Genomic DNA, 27,036 nt, shown 5'->3' with positions numbered 1-27,036 from the left:
GGTGCTGCAGAGGGGAGTTCAGAATAAATCGTGTTGGTGTCTGTAGGTGGTACATATAAACTAGGCTACGTTTTTGACAGGCTTCCTTCCCTAGAGTCACTTTTTACAAAAATCTGACAGCTTTATGGGGCTTTTCCTGAGACTGGGAGACAGGGAATTAAACTTGAAGAATTTGGAATCAGTGCAGACCCAGGACGACCTTGTACCGATATTAGCCATGGATCTACTTCTAGGTGTTGGACAGCACAGTTATCAGAGATACCCGCATCACCCGAGAACCCAGAGATATGAAAGTTAGAGTCTCAGAGGGAGTCAGTGGCGCAGGGTATTATCACTGGACTAGTACTCCAGAGTAATGCTTTTGGGACCCCGGTTTGAATCCCATCATGGCAGATGGGTGACTCCAGACCCACAGTAATGTGATTGACTAAATGCCCCTCTGAAATAACGTAGCAGAGCATTCAGTTCAGGGCAAATAGGGATGGGTAATAAATGCTGGCTGAGCCAGCAATGCTCCCATCTTCTGAAGGAACAAAAAGAAATGTACAGGCTGGAGCAGGACTGGTTCATGCTGTCATGGAGATCCAAATGAGAATATAACCACTAACTCTGCTGCATTGAATAGTCAGTGGTGTTGGTGTGCACGACCTTCAGTCAAGGGCCACAAAGCTAATCTGATTTGTTCTGTACTGGTCTACTGTCCTCCACAGCCATCCAATCCCTCCTGTCCACACCAATGGCAGCTCAACAGTCCTTGACACGACTGTGCCCACCTGTGAGTGGACGAGAGTGAGTTGTTACTGTTGTCCCTCTCCACAAACAAGAGCTGCCACTTATTTTATGAATAGGTTGAGCTTACAACCACCACGCCCCCCTCATTCCGGGTAGGTTATTCTGTGGTACAATGATATATATATATTAGTATTTCCTCTAACATTACAGCACAGAAGGAGGTCATTCAGCCCATCTTACGTGTCCCAGCTCTTTGGGGGAGCTATCCAATTAGTCCCATTCCATTGTTCTTTTGCACAACCTACAGATTGCTCATTTTAAAGTGTTTATCCAGTTTTGTTGTGAAAGTTACTATTGATTCTGCTTCCAACATCCCTTCAGCCAGTGGAACTCACCAAGTTGGTGTGGCGTCTTCCAAACACACAGCCACTACTATCTAGAAGGACAAGGGCAGAGGATACCTGGGGACCCGACCACCTGGAGGTTCCCCTCCACATCACTCATCACCCTGGCTTGGAGGTATATCACCATTCCTTCATTGTCACTGGGTCAAAATCCTGGAACTCCCTCCCCAGCAGCACACTGGGTGTACCTACACCACATGGACTGCAGCGGTTCCAGAAGGCAGCTCACCACCACCTTCTCAGGGTCAATTAGGGATGGGCAGCAAATGCTGGCACAACCAACGAAGCCCACATCTCATAAAAATTAATATTTAATAAAAAATCCCCAAACGCAGCAACTATCTGTAGAAGAATGTTTCTTCGTGTTGCATTTGGCTCTTTTGCCAAACACTTTCCAGCTGCATTTCTTGGTTACTCAACCTTTCTCCAATGGAAATGATTTCTCATTATTTATTCTGTCAATATCCTTCATGATGTTGTACGCTTCCATTGAACCGCCGCTGACCTTTTCTGTTCCAAGGAGAACAATCCCAACTTTTACCATTTCTTTCTTTCCTGTATATCTTTATTTTTTACCCCCCGCCCCCCCCCCCGCCATCTTATCCACCTTTCCTTACCCTTTCTCCCCTTTGCTTCCCTCTTCCCCCCCCCCCCCCCCCCCCCCCCCCCACATCTACATCTGTCACAGTTTACCCTCTGATATTAGTTTCTTTGCTGTTTGGCCTTTCACACCTTTTGTTCTCTCTGGGGACTTCCATTAGCACCCTTTCCCCTTGGTTTCTGTGGCTATTAGCACCCCGTTTCCCTGGGTTTCTGCGGCTATAACTCATCTTTCATTCCCACTCTACAGTATAAATATCTCCCACTTTCTCTGTCTTTTAGATTTGACAAATGGTCATCTGGACTCGAAATGTTAGCTCTTTTCTCTCCCTACAGATGCTGCCAGTCATGCTGAGATTTTCCAGCATTTTCTCTTTGGTTTCAGATTCCAGCATCCGCAGTAATTTGCTCTTATATTATTTTATTCTCAACTTCTCCCGTGTCTCCAGTCATCTGATATCCCTCATCCCAGGCACCAAGTGAACTTTGTGAACTTCTAGTAAACTTCTTCTGCACCCTTATACGGCCCCTGACATCCTACCTAAAGCCTTGTGTGAAGTTGGTCGGAAAGTACCAAAGCATTATCCAGCTCGATACTAATTTGAGGAATCGGATCGCTCCAAATATGGATTATTAATTGTGAGCAAGGTAGTGTAGGAAAAGACAACTCTTACTTGTTCAGGGCTTGCTAACATTAACACTGACGGATTCATACCATCCACACAAGTCAAGTCACTTTGAGAAGTCCTTATTTCACGTTAGTTAAGGTGTGGAGTCAGTAGACTGTCCATTTCCATCAAGTCGCAGTCAGTGGACAGACCATCTGGGCTCAATGACCTTAATGAAAAGCAATATTTTGAAATGTTCCCAGAATCGTGGAAGAAGTGAAGAATACGCAGTTTACTTGTCAAAGAGCATGTGAGGGAATGTTTTGTCAAGTGTCTCAGGAAACCGAAAGTTATTTACTGTTTGAATGCTGTCACTGTTGCTATGGAGATAAATGTGACAGCCATTTAGTAAGGTCCCACAAACAATACTGAGGGGAGAAAGCCACAAACCTACTTTCCATATTGCTAGTTGAGGAAAAAGTATTGATCAGTACACCGAGTGTATTCCTTCTCTCCTTCAGTGCCTTGTTATCTTGAACATTCATGTCAACCTCAAAACTAAATCAATTTATACACATCTCTACCAAAAACAGAGCCTCTTGCAATGTAGCATTCCCACAGTATTGTTCAGAATGTGCCAATTTATATGACCACGTGTACACTTGAACCCACAACCTATGGACTCAGAGACGAGGGCACTTCAAGCAGTAGCTGGAGTGTAGCAGAAGGCAGCCAACTGGGAGCATAGTTGACAAATATGAGATGTGAGCGCAGGATGGTGCCCAGGCTCAGCGGGGAGGTTGTTTTGGAGGGATGGCACCCACGCCACTAAACTCCATGGGTAGTCTAGTCCCGGCCAGGCAATAACACCAGCAGAGACTCTGACCAGCAGCTGCTATTTAATGCAATCTCTTCCTGACATGGAATGGGTACACAGGCTGGATACTAACAATAGACTTCCAACAGCTTTAACATTTCAACCATAACTCAATAGAGATGTCAGGGCCGCACGGTGGCGCGGTGGGTTAGCCCTGCTGCCTCACGGCGCCGAGGTCCAGGGTTCGATCCCAGCTCTGGGTCACTGTCTCCCCGTGTTTGCATGGATATCGCCCCCACAACCCAAAGATGCGCAGGATAGGTGGATTGGCCACACTAAAAATTGCCCCTTAGTTGGAAAAAATGAATTGGTACTCTAAATTTACATTTAAAAAAATAGAGATGTCAAATATGCAGACAATTGTGGATAAATTGGACACTGACACCAGCCAGTGTGCTTAAACTTTACACGTGGAGACAAAATCTTGCATTTATAGAGTGTTTTTAACATAGGGAATCACAGCAAGGAGCTTTGCGAGATTAGCTGCATAAAGGACACTCAGCTAAGAAAGGGAACATGAGGCGACATGGCCAACTGTTTAGTCAAAGAGTTTGATTATAAAGGAGGAGAAGGCAAAGGTGTACAGAGGGCTATCAGGGAGTACAGGGATGTATGGGAGGCAGATGGATAGGGGGATATCAGGGAGTACAGGGATGTATGGGAGGCAGATTGATAGGGGGATATCAGGGAGTACAGGGATGTATGGGAGGCAGATGGATAGGGGGCTATCAGGGAGTACAGGGATGTATGGGAGGCAGATGGATAGGGGGCTATCAGGGAGTACAGGGATGTATGGGAGGCAGATGGATAGGGGGCTATCAGGGAGTACGGGGATGTATGGGAGGCAGATGGATAGGGGGCTATCAGGGAGTACAGGGATGTATGGGAGGCAGATGGATAGGGGGCTATCAGGGAGTACAGGGATGTATGGGAGGCAGATGGATAAGGGGATATCAGGGAATGCAGGGATGTATGGGAGGCAGATGGGTAGGGGTATATCAGGGAGTACAGGGATGTATGGGAGGCAGATGGATAGGGGGATATCAGGGAGTACAGGGATGTATGGGAGGCAGATGGGTGGGGGGATATCAGGGAGTACAGGGATGTATGGGAGGCAGATGGATAGGGGGCTATCAGGGAGTACAGGGATGTATGGGAGGCAGATGGATAGGGGGCTATCAGGGAGTACAGGGATGTATGGGAGGCAGATGGATAGGGGGATATCAGGAAGTACAGGGATGTATGGGAGGCAGATGGATAGGGGGATATCAGGGAGTACAGGTATGTATGGGAGGCAGATGGATAGAGGGCTATCAGGGAGTACAGGGATATATGGGAGGCAGATGGATAAGGGGCTATCAGGGAGTACAGGGATGTATGGGAGACAGATGGGTAGGGGGATATCAGGGAGTACAGGGATGTATGGGAGGCAGATGGATAGGGGGATATCAGGGAGTACAGGGATGTATGGGAGGCAGATGGATAGGGGGATATCAGGGAGTACAGGGATGTATGGGAGGCAGATGGATCGGGGGATATCAGGGAGTACAGGGATGTATGGGAGGCAGATGGATAGGGGGCTATCAGGGAGTACAGGGATGTATGGGAGGCAGATGGATAGGGGGATATCAGGGAGTACAGGGATGTATGGGAGGCAGATGGATCGGGGGATATCAGGGAGTACAGGGATGTATGGGAGGCAGATGGATCGGGGGATATCAGGGAGTACAGGGATGTATGGGAGGCAGATGGATAGGGGGATATCAGGGAGTACAGGGATGTATGGGAGGCAGATGGATAGGGGGATATCAGGGAGTACAGGGATGTATGGGAGGCAGATGGATAGGGGGATATCAGGGAGTACAGGGATGTATGGGAGGCAGATGGATCGGGGGATATCAGGGAGTTCAGGAGGAAGATGGGCAGGGGGTTACCAGGGATATACAGGAGGGGATTGACAGGGGGACACCAGGAAGTACAGGGATGTACAGGCGGAAGATGGATAGGGAGATATCAGGGCATACAGGAGGAAGATGAACGGGGGGTCACCAGGGAGTACAGGGATATACAGGAGGAAGATGGATAGGGAGATATCAGGGCATACAGGAGGAAGATGGACAGAGGGCACCAGGGAGTACAGGAGGAAGATGGATATGGGGGATATCAGGGCATACAGGAGGGAGATGGACAGGGGGCACCAGGGAGTACAGGAGGAAGATGGATATGGGGGATATCAGGGCATACAGGAGGAAGATGGACAGGGGGCACCAGGGCATACAGGAGGAAGATGGACAGGGGGTTACCAGGAAGTACAAGGATGTACAGGAGGAAGATGGATAGGGAGATATCAGGGCATACAGGAGGAAGATGGACAGGGGGCACCAGGGAGTACAGGAGGAAGATGGATATGGGGGATATCAGGGCATACAGGAGGAAGATGGACAGGGGGCACCAGGGAGTACAGGAGGAAGGTGGATAGGGGGATATCAAGGCATACAGGAGGAAGATGGATATGGGGATATCAGGGCATACAGGAGGAAGATGGACAGGGGGCACCAGGGAGTACAGGAGGAAGGTGGATAGGGGGATATCAGCGTGTACAGGAGGAAGATGGATATGGGGATATCAGGGCTTACAGGAGGAAGATGGATAGAACATAGAACATATAGTGCAGAAGGAGGCCATTCGGCCCATCAAGTCTGCACAGTCCCTCATTAAGCCCTCACTTCCAGCCTATCCCCGTAACCCAATAACCCCTCCTAACCATTTTAGACACTAAGGGCAATTTAGCATGGCCAATTCACCTAACCTGCACATCTTTGGACTGTGGGAGGAAATCGTAGCACCCGGAGGAAACCCACGCACACACGGGGAGAAAGTGCAGACTCCGCACAAACATTGACCCAGCGGGGAATCGAACCTGGGACCCTGGCGCTGTGAAGCCATAGTGCTATCCACTTGTGCTACCGTGCTGCCCTAAATAAGTTTCTTATTGAAACGTACAAGATACTGCGAGGCCTGGATAGAGTGGACGTGGAGAGGATATTTCTACTTGTAGGAAAAACTTGAACCAGAGGACACCATCTCAGATTAAAGGGACGATCCTTTAAAACAGAGATGAGGAGGAATTGTTTTGAGCCAGAGGGACTGAATCTGTGGAACTCTTTGCCGCAGAAGGCTGTGGAAGCCAATTCACTGAGTGTCTTTAAGACAGAGATAGATAGGTTTTTGATTAATAAGGGGATCAGGGGTTATGGGGCGAAGGCAGGAGAATGGGGACGAGAAAAATATCAGCCATGATTGAATGGCGGAGCAGACTCGATGGGCCGAGTGGCCTAATTTTGCTCCCATGTCTTATGGTCTTATGGACTAGAATTGTACACAGTACTCAGGTTGTGGCCTAACTGGTGGATTATATAGCTCCAGCAAAACCTCCTTGCTTTTATATTCTATACCTCGGCTAATAAAGGAAAGCATTCCATAGGCTTTTTTTTAAGCACCTTGGCAAATGCTGGAAAATCTCAGCAGGCCTGGCATCTGCAGGGCGAGAAAAGAGCGAACGTCTCGAGTCCAGGTGACAAAGGGTCATCTGGACTCAAAAGTGCAGCTCCCCTCTCCCCCCCACAGATGCTGCCAGACCCGATGATATTTTCCAGCATTTTCTCTTTGGTTTCAGATTCTAGCATCCGCAGTAATTTGCTTTTATTTTTTAACCATCTTATCAACTTGCCCTGCTGCCTAATGGGGTCTGTTGATATGTACATCAAGGTCCCTCACTTCCTCTACACCTCAGTAACCTCCCATTTTTTGAGTATTCCTTTTCCTTGTTTACCAAATCCATCACCTCACACTTCTCTCCAGATTGAATTCCATTTGCCAATTTACTGCCCACCTGACCAGTCCATTGATATCTTCCTTTCATTCTCACTACAGTAGTCCCCCGTTATAACGCGGGTGTTCGGGTCCAAGACAGCCACCCGCGTTGTAACCGAGCCGCGGATATCCAAGATGGCGGATATCGAAATGAATGAACGAGAGGAAACATCGCTGACTATGCTGAACATTGCTGAATGGAAGGGCGTTTTAAATAAGAAACAGCAAAGTTCGTTCAAGTCTTAAATCAAGTTTTAAATTTATTAAAATATATACAATAATATACAGTATACATACAATAATATACTTAAAATTGTACTTACAAGCATATTTTTAAAAATCATTTTAAAAAGTCTGTGAGTTTCCTCTGGCACATCCCCTTCCTCATCTTGACTTGTGCTTGTCTCTGGAGGTTCTTCAGGTGTAGGATGTATATCGGGTCGAAGTCTTGCTGCTCTGTGTATGCTATGAGCCACTTCAGGTGCGTGATGGCATTCGAGTGGCTCTTTGCCACTGTGGGCTGGGGTTCTTCTTCTTCTTCTGCCTCCTCTTGGGTGACCTGGTCGATGATCTCCTCCTCTGTGAATGTTTCTGCGGGTGCCATGTCGTCCTCTGCTGCTGACCACCTGTCCACCCAATCCTGGAGTGTTAGGTTCTCATCCAGTTGGTCCTCTAGCCTCTCCTCAGCTGCCCTGATCTCTGCTTCAGTAAAGCCTACAAAATCCTCTTCATCCGGGTAATGTTGGGGTCGTGGGAGTGCTGCTCCTAGGGCCTTGTTCCAGCAGTTGGCGATGGTCTTCTCTGTCACAGCTCCCCAGGCCTTCCCTGCCAGATAACAGGCATCCTTGATGGTGATGGCTTTCAGGTAATCTGGGACAGTGAGAGGAGAGTCTATCATTTCCAGGATCAGTTCCTTTTTGTACACAGACTTGAAGGTCTGAATGATGCCAGCATCACATGGCTGGATCTTGCTGGTGGTGTTCTTTGGGAGATAGAGCACTTGGATCTGCCCATCCCTGGTCTTGAGAACATCTCCCTGAGGGTGGGCTGAGCAGTTGTCCAGTAGGAGTGTGGCCTTCTGCGGTAAGTTGCGGGCTCTAAGGTGGTCCCTGACACTGGGTACGAAGAACTTGAAGAACCACTCCTCAAATAAGGAAGCTGTCATCCAGGCTTTGCCAGAGTTCCGGTAGGTAATGGGTAGGTTCTCCATGTTGATGTGGTGAAAGCATCTAGGAGACTTGAATTTGCCCACAATTAATGGCTTCAGCTTGTGTGTTCCCGTGGCATTGCTGGCAAACAGGATGGTGAGCCTGTTCTTGGCTTGCTTGTACCCCAGAGTCTTGTGGGCATCATCCTTGACAGCTAGGGTCTTGTCAGGCAGCATCTTCCAGTAAAGCCCTGACTCATCTGCATTGTAGAGTTGCTCTGGGGTCAGCTCCTCTTGCACCATGTAGTTCTTGAGGATGTCGGGAAAGGCTGCTGCGGCTCCTGAGTCGGCGGATCTCTGTTCACCACTGATGGTAACTGCACCTATCCCATGTCTTTTCTGGAACCGATGGAGCCAACCTTTGCTGGCTACGAAATTGCTGTCCTCTGGGTGGAGCTGGTGATGGAACTTCTCAGCCTGAGTCCTGATGATAGGTCCAGATAGGGGGGTGCCACCAGACTGTTCCTGGACAAACCAGGTGAACACAGCCTTCTCTAAGTTACTGTCACTAGCGTTCCTTGCCTTTTTCCTGCTAAGCCCTTCACTCTGAGAAACTGTCCCAACATATGCTCTTAAATTGGGCTCATCTTTCACCCACCCACGGAGGGTTGACTCTGGTACACCAGTCTCTCTGGATAATTTTGCCTTCGTTTCCCCGTTTCGAAGCCGGTCTATCAAATGTATCTTTTGACTCACTGAGTAAGACTTGCGCTTAAACATTTTGAACGACAGCAACTGAACTCGAAGATACCTGCACTGGAAAAGGTATCCCTTTTATGGCTGTGTAACTGGGCTAATCGGTCGCGGCTACTCATCGCGGCTAATCGTTCTACAGTACAAGACAGTGATCATCGCTGCTAATCGGTCTAATCATCGCGGGTAATAATCGCTGCTAATCGGTCTAATCATCGCGGGTAATCATCGCTGCTAATCGGTCTAATCATCGCGGCTCAAAAAGGTGCTGTTTCAAAAAGAGTTTAAAATGAGTCAAGTAAGTTGGGGTCCATAAGCCCCCCCGCCGTCGCGAACCGCGGTATTGCGGGGCGCGTTATAACGGGGGACTACTGTATCAACCATGGCCATTTTTTGTCATCTGAAAACTTCTTGATCATTCGCCCTGCATTTACACCTCAAAACCCTAGTGGAAACAGCCTTCCAGTCACAAAGACCTGTCAACCATTCCGTTTTGTTCCCTACCACGAGCTAATTTTATATCCAGTTTACTACATTCCACTGAATTCCATAGGTTTCGCTCAGTTGACTAGACAGCTGGTTCATAATGCAGAGCGAGGCCAGCAGCGTGGGTTTAATTCTCATACCGGTTGAGGTTATAGAATCATAGAATTTACAGTGCATAAGGAGGCCATTCGACTCATCGAGTCTGCACCGGCTCTTGGAAAGAGCACCCCATTTAAACCCACACCTAACCTATCCCTGTAATCCAGTAATCCCAACTAACCTTTTTGGACTCTAAGGGCAATTTAGCATGGCCAATCCACCTAACCTGCACATCTTTGGACTGTGGGAGGAAACCGGAGCACCCGGAGGAAACCCACGCAGACACGATGAGAACGTGCAGACTCCACACAGACAGTGACCCAAGCCGGGAATCGAACCTGGGACCCTGGAGCTTCATGGTTATTGATGAAAACTCAACCTTCTCAACCTCGCTTGAGGTATGGTGATCCTTATGTTAAACCAGCAGCAGTCAGCTCTCCCCCTGGGTGGTTGGTTTAGCTAAGGGGCTGGTTTAGCTCACTGGGCTAAATCGCTGGCTTTTAAAGCAGACCAAGCAGGCCAGCAGCACGGTTCGATTCCCGTACCAGCCTCCCCGGACATGCGCCGGATTGTGGCGACTAGGGGCTTTTCACAGTAACTTCATTGAAGCCTACTCGTGACAATAAGCGATTTTCATTTAATTTCAAATGGGAAAGCAGCCTATGGTTATCTGGAACTATGGCGACTTTATCTTTACCCATGTCTTTCTGAGTGACTGTTTATTTTGTCTCGAAAAATTGATGTACAGGCGAAAGATGGATAGGGGGATATCAGGGAGTACAGGAGGAAGATGGACAGGGGGCACCAGGGAGTACAGGGATATACAGGCGGAGGATGGACAGGGGGTGGTGGTATGCCCGAGGTAATAAACATCAAAATTCAGCCCCAGTCACTAACAGTTTCTCCAACTTGATGAGTGAGTTTTTTACAGGTTGAGCAGTTTGAAGGGGTGAGGTGTATACCATCATAGGGAGAAGCTTATCAGGGCAGCTATTATAAGGAGCCAGTTGGATTGGTCGCTAACTAACCCCAGTTTAAATTTTATGTGGCTGAAAATGAAGCTTCTCAGGCCCCTTTCACAGTAATCTTACAGGCATTCCATGGGCATTCCTTCACTTTAAGGAGCTTGTTAAGCTGCATTGCATTAGCCTTCTGGTATGATTGTGCATCTGGTGGTATTTAATTGTTGCCCTCTCTTCAAACCTGGGCACAATATGCCCGACCTCACCACCCAACGTGTCTCCAAACACCTCATACTGTTTCTGATCCTGCTCAAGGGATGTCTTTTCTAACCTTTACCCCTGTATAACATATTTCCTTCTGCCTCTACACTCAGAATGGGGATTGTACTCACTCCTTTGCTCTGTTATGTCCAGTGCTTGATGCTGTTGTGCAGCCCATCACCAGCTCCGGATCGCAGGAGTTGCACTGGCACCTGTCATTCTTCTGTTTTCCTCGTGGTGGATTTGGTGGAGCTGAACCTGCACACTCTTCCTTCACTGCAATATTCGCAGCAGCCGACCAGTTTATGTAATTTATTAGATGCAATGCGAGGTATTCTCTTGTAATAGTTCAATTGTTAAAACATGAACACTGATGGTTTTGATATCAGACTGGACAGCGCTCAATTTGCAACTCTTGCAATACTCCAGACAAAGTAGAAAAGGTGGTTCCAATGGACAAATACATCAAGCATACCGGTTAAAGGTCTTCTTGTACAAGCCCACCCACAGCCTGTACTCTGCTATCCTGTGTTAGAGGACACGATCCTGCACATCTCTCTGTCTTTTCTTGTCAACAGTAGGATGTTCATCTGTTTATATTCTCTCTATCTGTGCCGTTGTGTCTCTTTCTCTCGCTCGGAGTTAAAAGCTTCAAATTTCTTCCAGGCAGCTCATTCTCCCATTGTTCCCGAGCAGTCGATCATGGACTATTGGTGTTGGGTTCCGGCCTTCATTACATTGTCAGCAGGCTGCCAAGGAGAGCATCAGAAAGACAATACTGTGTCTCTGGGACAAGGAGTAGTGTAGTATCTTTAATGTTAGCTTCAGCATTTAACCCTTTCACGCCACAACTGTTCCCTAGTAACGTGCTGGATCGCTGGCTGTGAAAAGATGGCAGCACTAAACATGGCAAACTTGGTGTAAAGTTCACTATTCTGTACCACTTCATTGTGCTCTGATCCAGAGAGGGAAAGCTGTACCACCTCATTGTACCCTGCACAAGTGGAAATACAGTTGGCAGCCTCAGTTTCGTGCAACAAGGGTTTGTGCCATGATGGTCAACTCTGTATTAAACATCACCTGGTGCATGTCAGGAGTCACAGCCTGACATGGCAGTCTCTGCTGCATTGCCTGCAGATGAAGACAGTTGGCTCAGAAGGTACATAATTCCCCAGCCTCTGTTTTCTCTGGGCTATTTCCTTGGCCTTTGAACTTTCTATTTCTGCACGCCTCTTCCAATGTCACTCCAAACATTCAGCCTCCAGAGGTCACAGCCTTCACAAACTGTCTCGATGACAACCAATTTCATATCTTGCTTTCAAGTGTGCTTGTAGCAGGGTTATCAACATCCAGATTGACTCTCAGAAGGTTGTGACCCATGGGCCATTGTACAGAAAGTCTTGGATATACAGCTGCTATCCAATGAATACTGTCATGTGAGAGTACTTTTAAGAAATGGGTGTTTATCCATGATGTCAGAGTGCAGCCTGTCTGTCAGCTTTTAGTTTTGCTTTGAGGAAAAGCTTGGGTGTGTCTGTTTTTTTGGTTTTGTTTTAGTGTTGGAGCTGCAGCCAGCCACAGAAGGTGTAATGTTGTTCTCTCTGCCATGGAAAGACTATCTCTTGATCATTTGGTGAATTCAGAGTGATAACTGTTCTCAGTAGTGAATTTAAACCTGACGTGCTTCTGTTAAAAGGTTTTTGTTCACGTATGGATGTTAAAAGGAAAGTTTAAGTATTACTTAGAATGTTGTATTCTTTGGGGGTTGTATTTGAATTGATGGTTGCTAAGATGTTCACTGTATGTTTTAAAAAGGTTAACTGAGTTCATAGAATAAACATTGTTTTGCTTTAAAAAATAATGTTAGCTGTCTGCTGTACCACACCTGTCGAGTGGGCCGTGTGCTCCTCATACCACAATCTATTAAAAGGTGTGGGTCAGGTGAACTCCATGATACACTTTGGGGTTCTCTAAACCCTGGCACATAACAATACGACCAAGCCAGATGTTGTTAGTTTAGTAATGAGTAAGCAGTGATGGAAATAGCTTACTTCAGGACCTCTGAGTTGGTCCTGCCAAGAGATGTCAAGGGATACAGATGGCTGAGACACGTGGGCAAGGCTTAACAGCTTTCTGTCAGTTCTGGTATATAAGTAGACTCCAATGTAGATGAGCTGAAGACACATGACAGCAGCAAAGAGAAGAATACGCCAAAGACTGTCGGTGCCAACCCTGTTTGACCGCACTGCAGCTCTCAAAGGGTTCCATTGTTGCCCTGTCATAACTGCCCTTACCTGTTACATCATGGAAAGAGGAGATCACATTGAGCAGCTTCAGCGAGCAGCCAATTTTCCCCAACAGCTCCACTTCATGCCCTCTGGTCACATGGTTTAATGACTGGTGAGACCCATGAAGACAATATACATAGTGGTGTCCTTTATTCACGGAATTTTTCTTGCAGCTGCTGGACTAAGGAGATCATGGGAATCGTGGATCTTCCCATTCTGAATCCACACTGGGATTCAGGATTGATACTTTATGCCAGGATCTGCAGTCTGACAAGAGCAGTACTTTCCCCACAATGCTCAGCAGGGAGATTCCTCGACACTTAATTGAAATCGCCCTTGTTCCTGTACAGAATCACATGTATTGCACACATCCTGTGCACTGTGCCCCCTCCCTCCAGCAGAAACAGAGAAGATCATTCAGATGCTGCAAGAATGCCTGTTTCCCCCGCTTCGCGGGCTCTGACGATATAGAATCAGCAGCTGCATTTGGCCAAGAACAAGTAGATGTGCAGAGAGAGGGAAAACTATCACCGTTATGTGACCTAGCCCAGTGAAAGTCGAGAATCCGGCAGATTTATTCAGTGAGGAGCAGGCAGACCCTGGTCCTTGCTTAGTGAATGATCGCAAGGCTGTGATACACAGGAACATAAACTCCTGCATGAAGAACAAGAACCAAGAGGAAACATTGAAGGTGCCCAATATTGTAGAACCAGAAGCCTCAATCAAATCTGATGTGGAGGGGAACATACATACACACACAGTCACGCACTTAGCTGTAGTTTTAAATGCCCCTGCTGCGTCCCTGCTCTATCTCTCCCCAATATTCAGCATGGTGGGATAATATTAGTTAGTCACAACAGTTGTGGAAGGTCACAAACGCCTGCCCACTCCATCTAGATAAGTCATAGTATCAGGAAGTTGCTTTCACTGAGTATTGCCCTTTGTTCTCCTTTTGAATATGTTCTTCTGTCTCACCTTTATGCCTCTATTTGCACCTCCTTTACCCTTTAAACTCCCAATAACACTCCCTTTGTTTTGTGTCCATTGTTTAGTAATTAGTGAAGAGACATTGCAATTAGTTGTCTCATTTATGTTAAGTATCCAATAATTGACACTGATATGTAAAGGGGCTTCAGGTGGCCTTTGTGTCAGGTGATGTGATGTTAGAGTTTTGTGCAGAGTCTGTAGAAGTGAAATAAAGGTGTTGGTGAAAAGGAGCAGAACTTTTGACTCTTTATATAACAGCGACTAAAAGTCGAAGAGATGGTAGTGAAGGGTTGACCAAACCAAGGAATGAGTGAGAAGAAGAAAAAAAAACAAGATATATGGCTGAACCTAGAATAAATATGGCCGGATATGACTATCCCCCAATATTTTCTGAAAGGGGATCGTACGACCAATGGAGAAAGAAAGAAACAAAGAAAATTACAGCACAGAAACAGGCCCTTCAGCCCTCCCAGCTTGTGCCGATCCAGATCCTTTATCTAAGCCTGTCGCCTATTTTCCAAGGATCTACTTCCCTCTGTTCCCCACCCGTTCATATATCTGTCTAGAATGATGCATCTTAAATGATGCTATCGTGCCCGCCTCGACCACCTCCGCTGGCAAAGGGTTCCAGGCACCCACCACCCTCTGCGTAAAAAACTTTCCACGCACATCTCCCTTAAACTTTCCCCCTCTCACCTTGAAATCGTGGTCCCTTGTAATTGACACTCCCACTCTTGGAAAAAGCTTGTTGCTATCCACCCTGTCCATACCTCTCATAATTTTGCAGACCTCAATCAGGTCCCCCCTCAACCTCCGTCTTTCCAACGAAAACAATCCTAATCTACTCAAGCTTTCTTCATAGCTAGCACCCTCCATACCAGGCAACATCCTGGTGAACCTCCTCTGCACCCTCTCTAAAGCATCAACGTCCTTCTGATAATGTGGCGACCAGAACTGCACGCAGTATTCCAAATGTGGCCGAACCAAAGTCCTATACAACTGTAACATGACCTGCCAACTCTTGTACTCAATACCCCGTTCGATGAAGGCAAGCATGCTGTATACCTTCTTGACCACTCTATCAACCTGCGTTGCCACCTTCAGGGTACAATGGACATGAACTCCCAGATCTCTCTGTACATCAATTTTCACCAGGACTCTTCCATTGACCATATAGTCCACTTTTGAATTAGATTTTCCAAAATGCATCACCTTGCATTTGCCTGGATTGATCTCCATCTGCCATTTCTCTGCCCAACTCATCAATCTATCTATATTTTGCTGTATTCTCTGACAGTCCTCCTCGCTGTTTGCAACTCCACCAATCTTAGTATCATCTGCAAACTTGCTAATCAGACCACCTATACCTTCCTCCAGATCATTTATGTAGATCACAAACAACAGTGGTCCGAGCACGGATCCCTGTGGAACACCACGAGTCACCCTTCTCCATTTTGAGACACTCCCTTCCACCATTACTCTCTGTCTCCTGTTGCCCAGCCAGTTCTTTATCCATCTAGCTAGTACACCCTGAACCCCATACGACTTCACTTTTTCCATCAACCTGCCATGGGAAACTTTATCAAACACCTTACTGAAGTCCATGTATATGACATCTACAGCCCTTCCCTCATCAATTAACTTTGTCACTTCCTCAAAGAATTTCTATTAGGTTTGTAAGACATGACCTTCCCTGCACAAAACCATCCTGCCTATCACTGATAAGTCTATTTTCTTCCAAATGTGAATAGATCCTATCCCTCAGTATCTTCCCCACCAGTTTGCCTACCACTGACGTCAAGCTCACAGGTCTATAATTCCCTGGATTATCGCTGCTACCCTTCTTAAACAAAGGGACAATATTAGCAATTCTCCAGTCCTCCGGGACCTCACCCATGCTAAAGGATGCTGCAAAGACATCTGTTAAGGGCCCAGCTATTTCGTCCCTCGCTTCCCTCAGTAACCTGGGATAGATCCCATCCGGTCCTGGGGACTTGTCCACCTTAATGCCTTTTAGAATACCCAAAACGTCCCCCTTCCTTATGATGACTTGACTGAGAGTATTTAAACATCCATCCCTAGCCTCAACATCCGTCATATCTCTCTCCTTGGTGAATACCGATGCAAAGTACTCATTAAGAATCTCACCCATTTCCTCTGAGTCCACGCATAAATTCCCTCATTTGTCTTTGAGTGGGCCAATCCTTTCTCTAGTTACCCTCTTGCTCCTTATATACTAGGGGGAGTAGCTCTGGGAATGCTCAGGATTTTGTACAGGGCTCCACCCTTGGCTCCGCCCATGACTTCTCCCCCTGGACTCCTGTATAAATACCCTTGTCCAGAGCCAGCCTGCAGTTCATCGAAAGTTCAACGGGTAACAGGCTGGCTCTGTAGTAAGTAGATTAAAACCACTGTTCATATCTTAAAGCACGTGTCTAGTGAATTGATGGTTCCATCAATTTTCACAGTAAGATAAAAGCAAATCGCTGTGAATGCTGGAATCTGAAACAAAAACACAAAATGCTGGACAATTTCAGCAGATCTGACAGTAACTGTGGAGAGAAAATGGAGCGAACATCGCAAGTCTGGATGACTCTTTGTCAAAGCTAGGTCAGAGCATTTAACTTTGTCGAAGAGTCATCCAGCCTCAGAATCACAGAATAATACAGCGCAGAAGTGTCATGTGAAATGGGGGTTTATAATATTGCTGTAGTGGATGTACCTTTAAGAAATGGGTATTTGTCAGTGATGTCAGAGTGTGGGGGGAGCTGGGCTGTCTCTCTGCTTTTTCTTTCGCTTTGGTCTTGCAGCTACAGGGTGTGTTTAGTTTTGCTTTAGATGTGGAGAAGCTGCAGTCACAGCAAGATATGTATGAATCTCTGCAAGCTTAAGAATGTTCATTTGGTGATTTCAACGTGGTAACTTCTCCATAGTGAAGTTAAACCTGATGTATTTCTGTACAAAGGGTTATTTTTGTCTTATGGATGCTGGAAGGAAAGATTAAGAGTTACTTAGAGAGTAATGTATTCTTTGGGGGATATATTGGTGTTGATAGTTGTTAAGATGTTTACTGTGGGTTTATAAAGTGTTAACTGGTTTCATAAATAAACAGTGTTTTAATTTAAAAGTACTGTAGATTTCTGTTGCATCACACCTGCAGAGTGGGCCCGTGTGCTCCACATAACCACAATCTATTCAAAGTTGTGGGCCAGGTGAACTCCATGATGCGCTCTGGGGTTCTCTAAACCCTGGCCCAGAACAAATTGGCGGCTCGAGGGGGATAAAAGTCTATCTATTGGGTTGGCTTTGTGAACATAAAGACAGTGAGGGGTGAGCATATTGTGGTTGCTTTTCAGGTGTAGTATTTCAGTTTAAGTAGGGAGTGTGTTGTGGGCAATGGCTTTTTCAGAGGCTCTGAAGTTTTTCGGGGTGGAGACGGTGACACGCAGTACCTTACGGACAGAGACTAAAAACAGGATTTTAGATTTGGCAAAAACATTGCAGTTAACATTACCTGACAAAATGAGAAAAGATGAGGTAATTATGGCAGTGGCTAAGCTTTTAAAATGACCAGTCTGACTCATTGGAAATGGCAAAAATTCAGTTACAAATTAAACAAATGGAACATGAAAAAGAAGTAAAGCAGCTTGAATACAAAAGAGATAGAGAGGGAAAAGAGAGAGAAGAAAGGAAAACAGAAAGAATAGCCCTCGCAGAACAAAAAGAAAGAGAAAAGGAGATACGGTTCAGGGAAAAAGAGAGAAAGAGGAAAAAGAAAGAGAGAGGGAAAAGAAAGAGATAGAGAGTTTGAACTTCGGAAAATGGTCATGAAACATGACAGTCAGTTAAAATTGGCGGATGGAAAGGGAAACGTACAGTTTGAGGATAGTGATGAGGATAAAGAGAAAGAGTGTCAAAGTCGAAGGCTTGGTGGGGATCTATTTAAATATGTCCAAGCATTGGCAAGGTTTGATGAGAAGGAGGCAGAAGCCTTTTTAAATTTCATTTGAGAAGGTAGCTAAACAAAATAAATGGCCACAGGAGATGTGGGTATTACTGATTCAAACAAAGTTGGTAGGTAGAGCTTGTGAAATGTTTGCATCACTAGCGCCTGAAGCTTACAGACAAAGGTTTAGAAATTTAAGGAAAGAATTTGGTCAAACATACATGGAGTTTGAAAGGATCAAACAGAGTAATTTTGATAGGTGGATAAGGGCTTTGAAAATAGACCAAACGTATGAAGCTCTCAGAGAAATTATACTTTTGGAGGAGTGTAAAATTCAATTCCTGATGTAGCGAGAACTCATGTGGAAGAACAGAGGGTTAAAACTGCGAGGTTAGCAGCAGAAATGTATGATGATTATGAATTAGTTAATAAATCAAAGCTTGGTTTCTAACATCAGTTTCAGCCTGTGAGGGATAGAAACTGGGGAAAAGAGAAATACTCAAGTGGTAGAAGCAAAGTCGATCTGATGGGAGATAATAAGGAGAGTGCACCTCAGATTAAAAAAGAAATCCAGGAGGGTGGAAAGGAAATGAAAAGTTCCAAATATTTTCACTGTAATAAATTTGGCCATGTAAAGTCACAGTGTTGGTGGTTGAAGAAAAGCACTGGGAAGGCTGATGTGGTAAAACATAATAAGACAGTGGGGTTTGTTAAAGTGGTAAAGGAGAGCCCAAGTGATGCAAAAGATTGTACAGCCTGATCAAGAGGTGTTTGATAAGAAGGTGCCAGATCTTTAAAGAATTTACTTGTGTGGGTAAAGTTTACTCGTGTACCAGAAGGAGCAGGTAAAGAAGTGACAATTTTAAGAGATACGGGAGCTAGTCAATCTTTAATGGTAAGAGATTAGGAGTTATGTAGTTTGGGAAGAATGTTGCCAGAAAAGGTGGTAATATGTGTAATTCAGGGTGAGAAGAGTAGTGTTCCATTATATAAGGTAAGGTTGGAAAGTCTAGTGAAGAGTGAAGTGGTAGTAGGAGTAATTGAGAAACTATCTTGTCCAGGAATACAGCTTATCTTGGGTAATGATGTAGCTGGATCGCAGGTGGGAGTGATGCCTACTGTGGTTGATAAGCCAGTCGGAAATCAGACAACTGAAGTGTTGCAGGACGAATATCCTGGGATTTTTCCGGATTGTGAAGCAACAAGATCGCAAAGTCACAGGTCAAGACAAGAGGAGAAATCAAAGAGTGAAGATAAAGTTGAAGTTCAATTATCAGAAACGATTTTTGATCAAATGGTTGAAAAAGAACAAAAACAGGTGGAGGATGAGGCGGATATTTTTAGTTCAGGAAAATTGGCAGAGTTACAACAGAAAGATGTCGAAATAAAACGGATCTATCAGAAAGCATATTCGGAAGAGGAATCTGAGTGTACACCAGAGTGTTATTACCGTAAAAATGATGTATTGATGAGAAAATGGAGACCTTTACATATGCAGGTGGATGAAAAGTGGGCAGAAGTTCATCAAGTATTATTGCCGGTAGGGTATAGAAAGGAGGTGTTGCGAGTTGCACGTGAGGTACCAGTGGGAACAAGGAAAACTCAAGCTAAAATTTAAAAAACATTTTTATTGGCCTGGACTACATAAAGATGTAGTTAAATTTTGTCGATCATGTCACAGATGTCAAGTGATAAAACCAGCGCCCTTAATCCTTTTCCAATGGTCTTAATTGATTGTGTAGGACCGCTTCCAAAAATGAAAAGTGGGAATCAGTATCTTTTGACTATAATGGATGTGTCTACTGGGTTTCCAGAGGCCATTCCAATACGTAATATTACAGCTAAAAAGATTGTGGAGGAGTTACTTAAATTCTTTACTAGATATGACTACCCACAGAAATACAATTGGATCAAGGATCAAATTTTACCTCAAGGTTATTCAAAGAAGTTATGGATAGCTTAGGAATGGAACAGTTTAAATCAACTGCGTACCATCCAGAATGCATACCATCCAGAATTGCAGAGAGCGTTAGATAGGTGGCATCAGACATTAAAGACAACGTTGAGGGATTATTGTCCTGATTATCCAGAGGATAAAGGAATTCCATTCGTACTGTTTGTAATTAGGGATGCACCTAATGAGTCAGCCAAATTCAGTCCTTTTGAACTAATTTTTGGTCATGAGGTAAGAGGACCACTTAAATTGATTAAGGAAAAATTGGGGAGTGAGAAATTGGAACTTACATTATTGGATTATGTGTCAAATTTTAGGTAACGATTAAATGGAGCAGGGGAATTGGCTAGACAACATTTAAAAGTTGCACAAAATGTAATGAAACGGGTAGCGGACAAGAAATACAAAGTTCTTAGTTTTGCCAGTAGGGATAAAGTTTTAGTATTGTTACCAGTGATAGGTGAACCTTTAAAAGCAAGGTTTTGTGGACCTTATCAGATTGAAAGGAAATTAAGTGAGGTGAATTATGTGGTAAGAACGCCAGATAGAAGGAAAACTGACCGAGTGTGTCATGTGAATATGCTTAAAAGGTACTTTGAAAGGGAAGGAGAGCAAAAGAGGGAGGTTTTAATGATTCTAACTCAAAGTGACGAACCAAATCCAAATGATTTTGAATTTGACAAACCTCAACTTAAATTGGAAAACGATGATGTTCTTAAAAATTGGGATAAATTGTTGAGTTACCTTCCAGAATAAAAATAGACTGACCTGAGAGAGTTATTGATATCGCATGGGCCTGTTTCTGGAGATAAGTTGGGAAGCACTAAAATAGCTATACATGATGTTGATGTGGGAAATGCTGTTTCAATCAAACAACATCCATATACACTTAACCCTTTAAAATTGGCACAGCTTAACAAGGAGATTGAAACTATGCTTAAAATGGCATAATTGGAGTGGGTTGCTGCCAATGGAGCTCACCCATAGTGATGGTACCAAAACTGGCAGGTACCCAACGGTTGTGTGTGGACTAAAGAAAGGTTAATGCAGCTACAAGAATGGACTCTTATCCTATCCCACGTTTGGAGAATTGCATTGAGAAAGTGGGACAACCAGCTTTTATTACCAATCTGGGTTTACTTAAAGGTTACTGGCAGGTACCTTTATCCGAAAGGACAAAGGAGATTTCAGTTTTTGTGACTCCAGATGGTATATACCCATTTAAAGTTATGCCATTTGGCATGAAAAACGCACCAGCCACATTTTAACAGTTAACAAAGTTGTTTCAGGATTACCCAATTGTGCGGTATACATCGACGATCTGGTAATTTTCAGCCAGACATGGGAAGAACATTTAAAACATCTGATGGAGTTATTCAATTGACTTTAAGAGGCGGGTTTGGTGGTAAACCTAGCCAAAAGTGAATTTGGAAAAGCCCAAGTCATTTTCCTTGGCCATACAATCGGACAGGGTCGAATGATCCCACGGATGTGAAATCAAAAGTTATTGGGGAGTTTCCAATACCCTCGACACAAAGGGAAAAAATGCGATTTCTTGGCATGAGTGGATTTATTCGAAAATTTGTGCCACAATTTTGCAGCGTGCTTGCTCCACTGATGGACCTGCTGAAGAAACGTCGAAAATTTCAATGGACAGCGGAGTTTCAACAAGCATTTGACTGCCTCAAAACTCTGATAATCAATACTCCTGTGTTGGAGAATTACAAGGGACTCTGTGATCAGATTGAACTAAAGTATCTGACTTGAAAGAGACATGGCGAGACGTAGAGAAAGGGATGGATCGTGCCGAGACCTTCTTGTCCAAAGAGACTGTCAATCGAGAAGGATTCCAGTTGGAAGAAGAAGATCAAACATGGACTATGTTATTATAAATGTTTGCGTGTTTTGTTTTGTTAAAAAGGAAATGTATACTCACTGTCCATATTTCTTAAAGGAAAGTGAAAAGTTGAAAAATGAAACCATCTTGAAGTTGATCGTTTATTTTTTTTTCTTGGGGAGGTGTCATGTGAGAGTACCTTTTAAGAAATGGGGGTTTATAAAATAGCTGTTGTGGATGTACCTTTAAGAAAGTGTTTATCAGTGATGTCAGAGTGTGGGTGGGGCTGGGCTGTCTCTCTGCTTTTACTTTCGCTTTGGACTTACAAAACTAAACACACCCAGTAGCTGCTTTAGATTTGGAAAAGCTGCAGTCACAGCAAGATGTGTGTGAATCTCTGCAAGCTTATGAATGTTCATTTGGTGATTTCAACGTGGTATCTGTTCTCAGTAGTGAAGTTAAACCTGATGACTTTCTGTACAAAGGGTTCATTTTGTCTTATAGGTGTTGCAAGGAAAGATTAAGAGTTACTTAGAGAGGAATGTATTCTTTGGGGGATTTATTGGTGTTGATAGTTGTTAAGATGTTTAATGTGGGTTCATAAAGTGTTAACTGGTTTCATAAATAAGCAGTGTTTTAATTAAAAATTACTGTAGATTTCTGTTGCATCACACCTGCAGAGTGGGCCGTGTGCTCCACATAACCACAATCTATTCAAAGTTGTGGGTCAGGTGAACTCCATGATACACTTTGGGGTCCTCTAAACCCTGGCCCATAACAGAAGAGGCCCTTTGGCGCATCGAGTCTGCACTGATGTATTAAAAACACCTGACCTGCCTACCTAATCCCATTTGCCAGCACAAGGCGTGTTAGCCTTGAATGTTATGACGTGTCAAGTGCTCAACCAGGTACTTTTTAAAGGATGCGAGGCAAACTGCTTCGACCACACTCCCAGGAAGTGCATTCCAGACTGCACCACCCTCTGGGTAAAAATGTTTTTCCTCAAGTCCCCCTTAAGCCTCCTGCCCCTCACCTTGAACTGGTGTCCCCTCTAATTGACCCTTCAACTGGGGGGAACAGCTGGTCCCTATCCACCCTGTCCATGCCCCTCATAATCTTGTACACCTCAATCAGGTCACCCCTCAGTCTTTTCTATTCCAGCGAAAACAACCCAAGCCTATTGAACCTCTCTTCATAACTTAAAGGTTCCATCCCAGGTAACATCCTGGTGAATCGCCTCTACACCCCATCCAGTGCAACTCAAAATGTTAGCTCCGTCCTCTCTTCACAGATGCTGTCAGAGTTGCTGAGATTGTCCAGCATTTTTTGTTTTTGTTACACTTAACAGCAGACGTTTTGTTTTGGGTTTTGCAAGCGCAGGCTGATCAGGTGCAGTCTGTACGAACAGCTGAAGGAACATGCTGTTTGATTTGGTCAGCCAGTTGCACCTGGAATCTCACTGGCACTGAAATTCATACACAATGTTTATCAGTCGTGTGGTAGGCAGGATGTATTTTTCGAACGTCTTTCTGTGCTAAATGATGCACTGGTTACTCGATGTGCTCCCACCTACTTGTGCTTTTCCTGCAGGTAGCTTCTGTGAGGTGGTAACCCGCCCATCAATGGTGGGAAACCGGGTCGAAACATTTGCACAGGCTTGGGGGCCTCAGCTCAGTTGGCTGGACAGCTGCTTCGCGATGCAGAGCAAGGCCATCAGCTGTGGGTTCAATTCCTGTACTGGCTGAGGTTATTCATGAAGACCCTGCCTTCTCAACCTTGCCTGAGGTGTGGTGATCCTCAGATTAAATCGTCACCAGTCAGCTCTCCCCCTCAAAAGGGAAAGCAGCCTATGGTCATCTGGGACTATGGCAAGAGGCAATTAGTTCAAGAGGCACTTCATTGCAATTTTATGAGGACAATACAATCTTCACAGAGTGGCATGGGCCCCATACTGTGTCAGCATCTCGTCAACCCAGATGAGGTGGCTGCACAGCGGGAAGTCACACATCTATGAAACAGTGGTGCAGTTAGCTGTACAAGTGGAGAGCAATACTGAGCTCATTCATCGACAAATAGCATTGAGGAAGTGGCACTCTGAGACTGATGCTGTTGAAAGTGTTGCTATATGAGGGAGCTCTTAAGTTAACTTAGCACCAGCATAAGTTGCCACAGCAGCCGGAATACAGAACTGAATGGTTTGGAGGCTAGACGCGGACAGGGGCTCCTACTTTTTTAGAGTTGGGTAACCCACGGAGCAGAAGAAGTTTTCTCACAAGGGAAGAAGCTGCTTCCAGCTGAATGCAGAAGAGTTGGCGAAGGGACAGGAAGTGGCAGAATTATAGAATCATAGAAATTTCATGGCACAGGGGGAGGCCACTCTGCCATCCTATCTGCGCCGACCAGAAAAACCAGCCACCCAGCCTAATCAGACTTTCAGCATTTGGCTCGTAGTCCTGCAGGTCACGGCACTTGTTATCCAGACACCGTTTAAACGAGTTGAGAGTGTCTGCCTGTCTAACTCTTTCAGCCAGTGCCTTTCTGACTTCCACAGTCCTCTGGGTGAAAAATCTTCCTCACCTCCCTTCCAATCGGAGAACCCCGACCTATAAGCCGCCTGAACCACCTTACCAAACTGTCCTCATCCTTCTGCAATCTGTGGACATTCACTCCGAGGACCCGTGGTTCCTCAACACCTCTCAGTATTCTTTCACTTATTGGGTATTTCCTTGCCTTCTTCACCTTCCCGAATAAATTGAATTAAATGCATGTAATGTATCATACACCACGTGAGAGAAAAGATCTAGTAAATTTATGATTTCACCTTTTCCTTGGCTTCAGTCTGCTTTCTACAAGGGAATGCAGTACTGAGAGAGGACCACACTATTGCAGGTGAAAGCCCCACAGCAGAGAAGTGAAAAGCAGGAGAATTTGTCTAGTGCCTTCGTCAGCAGTCTCGGGGAAAGAAGGTGGGAGTGGGACTAACTTTGGTTCAGAATCAGTGGATCGGGGAGGGCTTCCTTCTGTGCTGCACTATTCCATCATCGCCATTATTTTTTGATGTTCAACCAAGGTCTCCTCTGCCTCTCAGGTTATCGGCATTGAGAAGATTGGGAGATGTTTTTCAAGTCAGGTACATTGAGCAGAGGTAGGTAAATGGGCTGAGGTGCAGATTATTCATGATCTACAGTAATTAAATGGCACAGCAAGTTTGAGTTGCTGAACAGCCTATTCCTATGGAGTTCATCAGAACTAGGAACAGGAATCGACAATTCAGCCCCTCGAGCCTGCTCTGCCATTCAATACAACCATGGCGGATCTCACCTCAGCCTCAGCTCAACTTTCCTGCTCAATCTCCATTACCCTTCAGCCCATTTCTAATTAAAAATCTGTCTATCTCATCCTTAAATTGACTCACTGTCCCAGCATCCACTGCACTCTGGTTAAGCAAATTCCACAGATTCACGACTCTGAGAGAAATAATTTCTCCTCATCTCTGCTTTAAATCAGCTATCGTGTATCCTAAATTTGTGATCTCTCATTCTAGATTGCTCCACAAGAGGAAACATCTTCTCTACATCTATTTTGTCAATCCCTTTTATTATATACACTTCAATTAGATCTCTCATTCTTCTAAACTCAAGAGTATCAGCCTAAACTGCTTAATCTCTCTTCATAAGACAAACCATTCATCCCTGGAATCAATCTAGTGAACCACCTCTGAACTACCTCTAATGCAACAACATCCCGTCTCAAATAAGGGGACCAAAACTGTACATAACACTCCAGGTGCTGTCTTACCTGTACAGTTGCAGCAACACTTCCCTGCTTTTATACTCTATTCCGTTAGCTAGTAATGTGTTCTGTGTGATGACCATTGTAATGATGCACACGTACTATCAAGTTGTTTAACTAGAAAGATGATTTATTAACAAACACCTGGAAAGATAACTAACAAACTATAATACAGACGATGGCTACTAAATGAATTCAGTGAATTCTCCTGGAGCTACTCAAAAGTCCTCTTGTACGGCTCACTACCAACTGGCATGTGTCTCGAGTCACGTGATAGTTCTCTAACACCCATGAAAGGAGGGTGGAGGGGGGTATGAAGGGTGAGGGGTGTGTATGGCAGGTAAGTAGGGGCCTCTGGGAGCTTGACGGGTGGGAATCCTGGAAGGGGAGGGCCTGAAGAGGGGGAGCCCCAGGTACCCCAGAGCAGGGTGTCCTCACTTGAGGGGGTTGTGGGGTAGTGCCCATGTGCGTGGGGGGTGACATTGCCCATGGGTAGGGGGTGTAAAGCTTACATAGAGATTGGAACAACTTTTCAAAATGGCAGCCAGAACTCAGAGTTCAGCTGCCCAGTGCTGAAAAATTCAGTGTGGGCTAAACAGGTGAGAAATTCCCCAGGGCCCAAAAAAGTGACCAAATGTCATTCGATAGCAGTGGAGCCTGCGAGAAACTCCTTGAAACACCCGCCACAAATGAATTTAGAAATGTTTCTGTTGAATTGTGCCCAAGTTACCTTTCCATTTTTCCAACCAAAATGGATAATCTCACACTTATCCACGATAAACTTTGGCCCACTCACCTAACCTATCTATATCCATTTGTAAATTTATTTCCTCTTTGCAACTTACTATCCCACGTATTTCCATGTCATCTGTAAATTTGGTTATAGTACCATTTGTCCGTGCATTTTATTCATGCATTGACAGGGCAGCACGGTGGTAAATTGGTTAGCACTGCAGTCTCATGGCACCAAGGTCCCAGGTTCATTCTCGCTCTGGGTCACTGTCCTTGTGGAGTTTCCACATCCTCCCCGTGTTTGCGTGGGTTTCAACCCCACAATCCAAAGGTGTGCAGGGTAGGTAGATTGGCTATGCTAAATTGCCCCTTTATTGGAAAAAATGAATCGGGTGCTCTAAATTTAACAAAAATTCATGTATTGACAACTGAAGCCCTGAATTTTGGTTCAGAAACTAACAGCACCCCCACCCTCCCCATCCGATTTCAGTGTAATTGACTGTTTTACATTTTGGGAGTGGCACGGTAGCACAGTAGTTAGCACTGCTGCATCACAGTTCCAGGGTCCCAGGTTCAATTCCGGCCTCGGTGACTGTGTGTGTGTGTGTGTGTGTGTGTTTTTGTTTGTGTGTTGAGTGTGCACTTTCTCCCCGTGTCTGCGTGGGTTTCCTCCGGGTGTTCCAGTTTCCTCCCACAGT

At 45.1% G+C, this 27,036-nt stretch overlaps 1 protein-coding gene across 5 annotated transcripts in view; it reads left to right on the top strand.

Moving 5' to 3' along the window:
• LOC119955438 (tetratricopeptide repeat protein 28-like) overlaps positions 1 to 27,036 on the top strand; it is a 390,291-nt gene that overhangs the window by 116,837 nt on the left and 246,418 nt on the right. The gene's annotated exons all lie outside the window — the stretch shown is intronic.

This window comes from Scyliorhinus canicula, chromosome 21, assembly GCF_902713615.1.
Source record: "Scyliorhinus canicula chromosome 21, sScyCan1.1, whole genome shotgun sequence".
NCBI classification, from domain to species: Eukaryota; Metazoa; Chordata; class Chondrichthyes; order Carcharhiniformes; family Scyliorhinidae; genus Scyliorhinus; species Scyliorhinus canicula.
The sequence above is the reverse complement of the archived record's forward strand: the minus strand, read 5'-3'. Positions and strand labels throughout refer to the sequence as shown.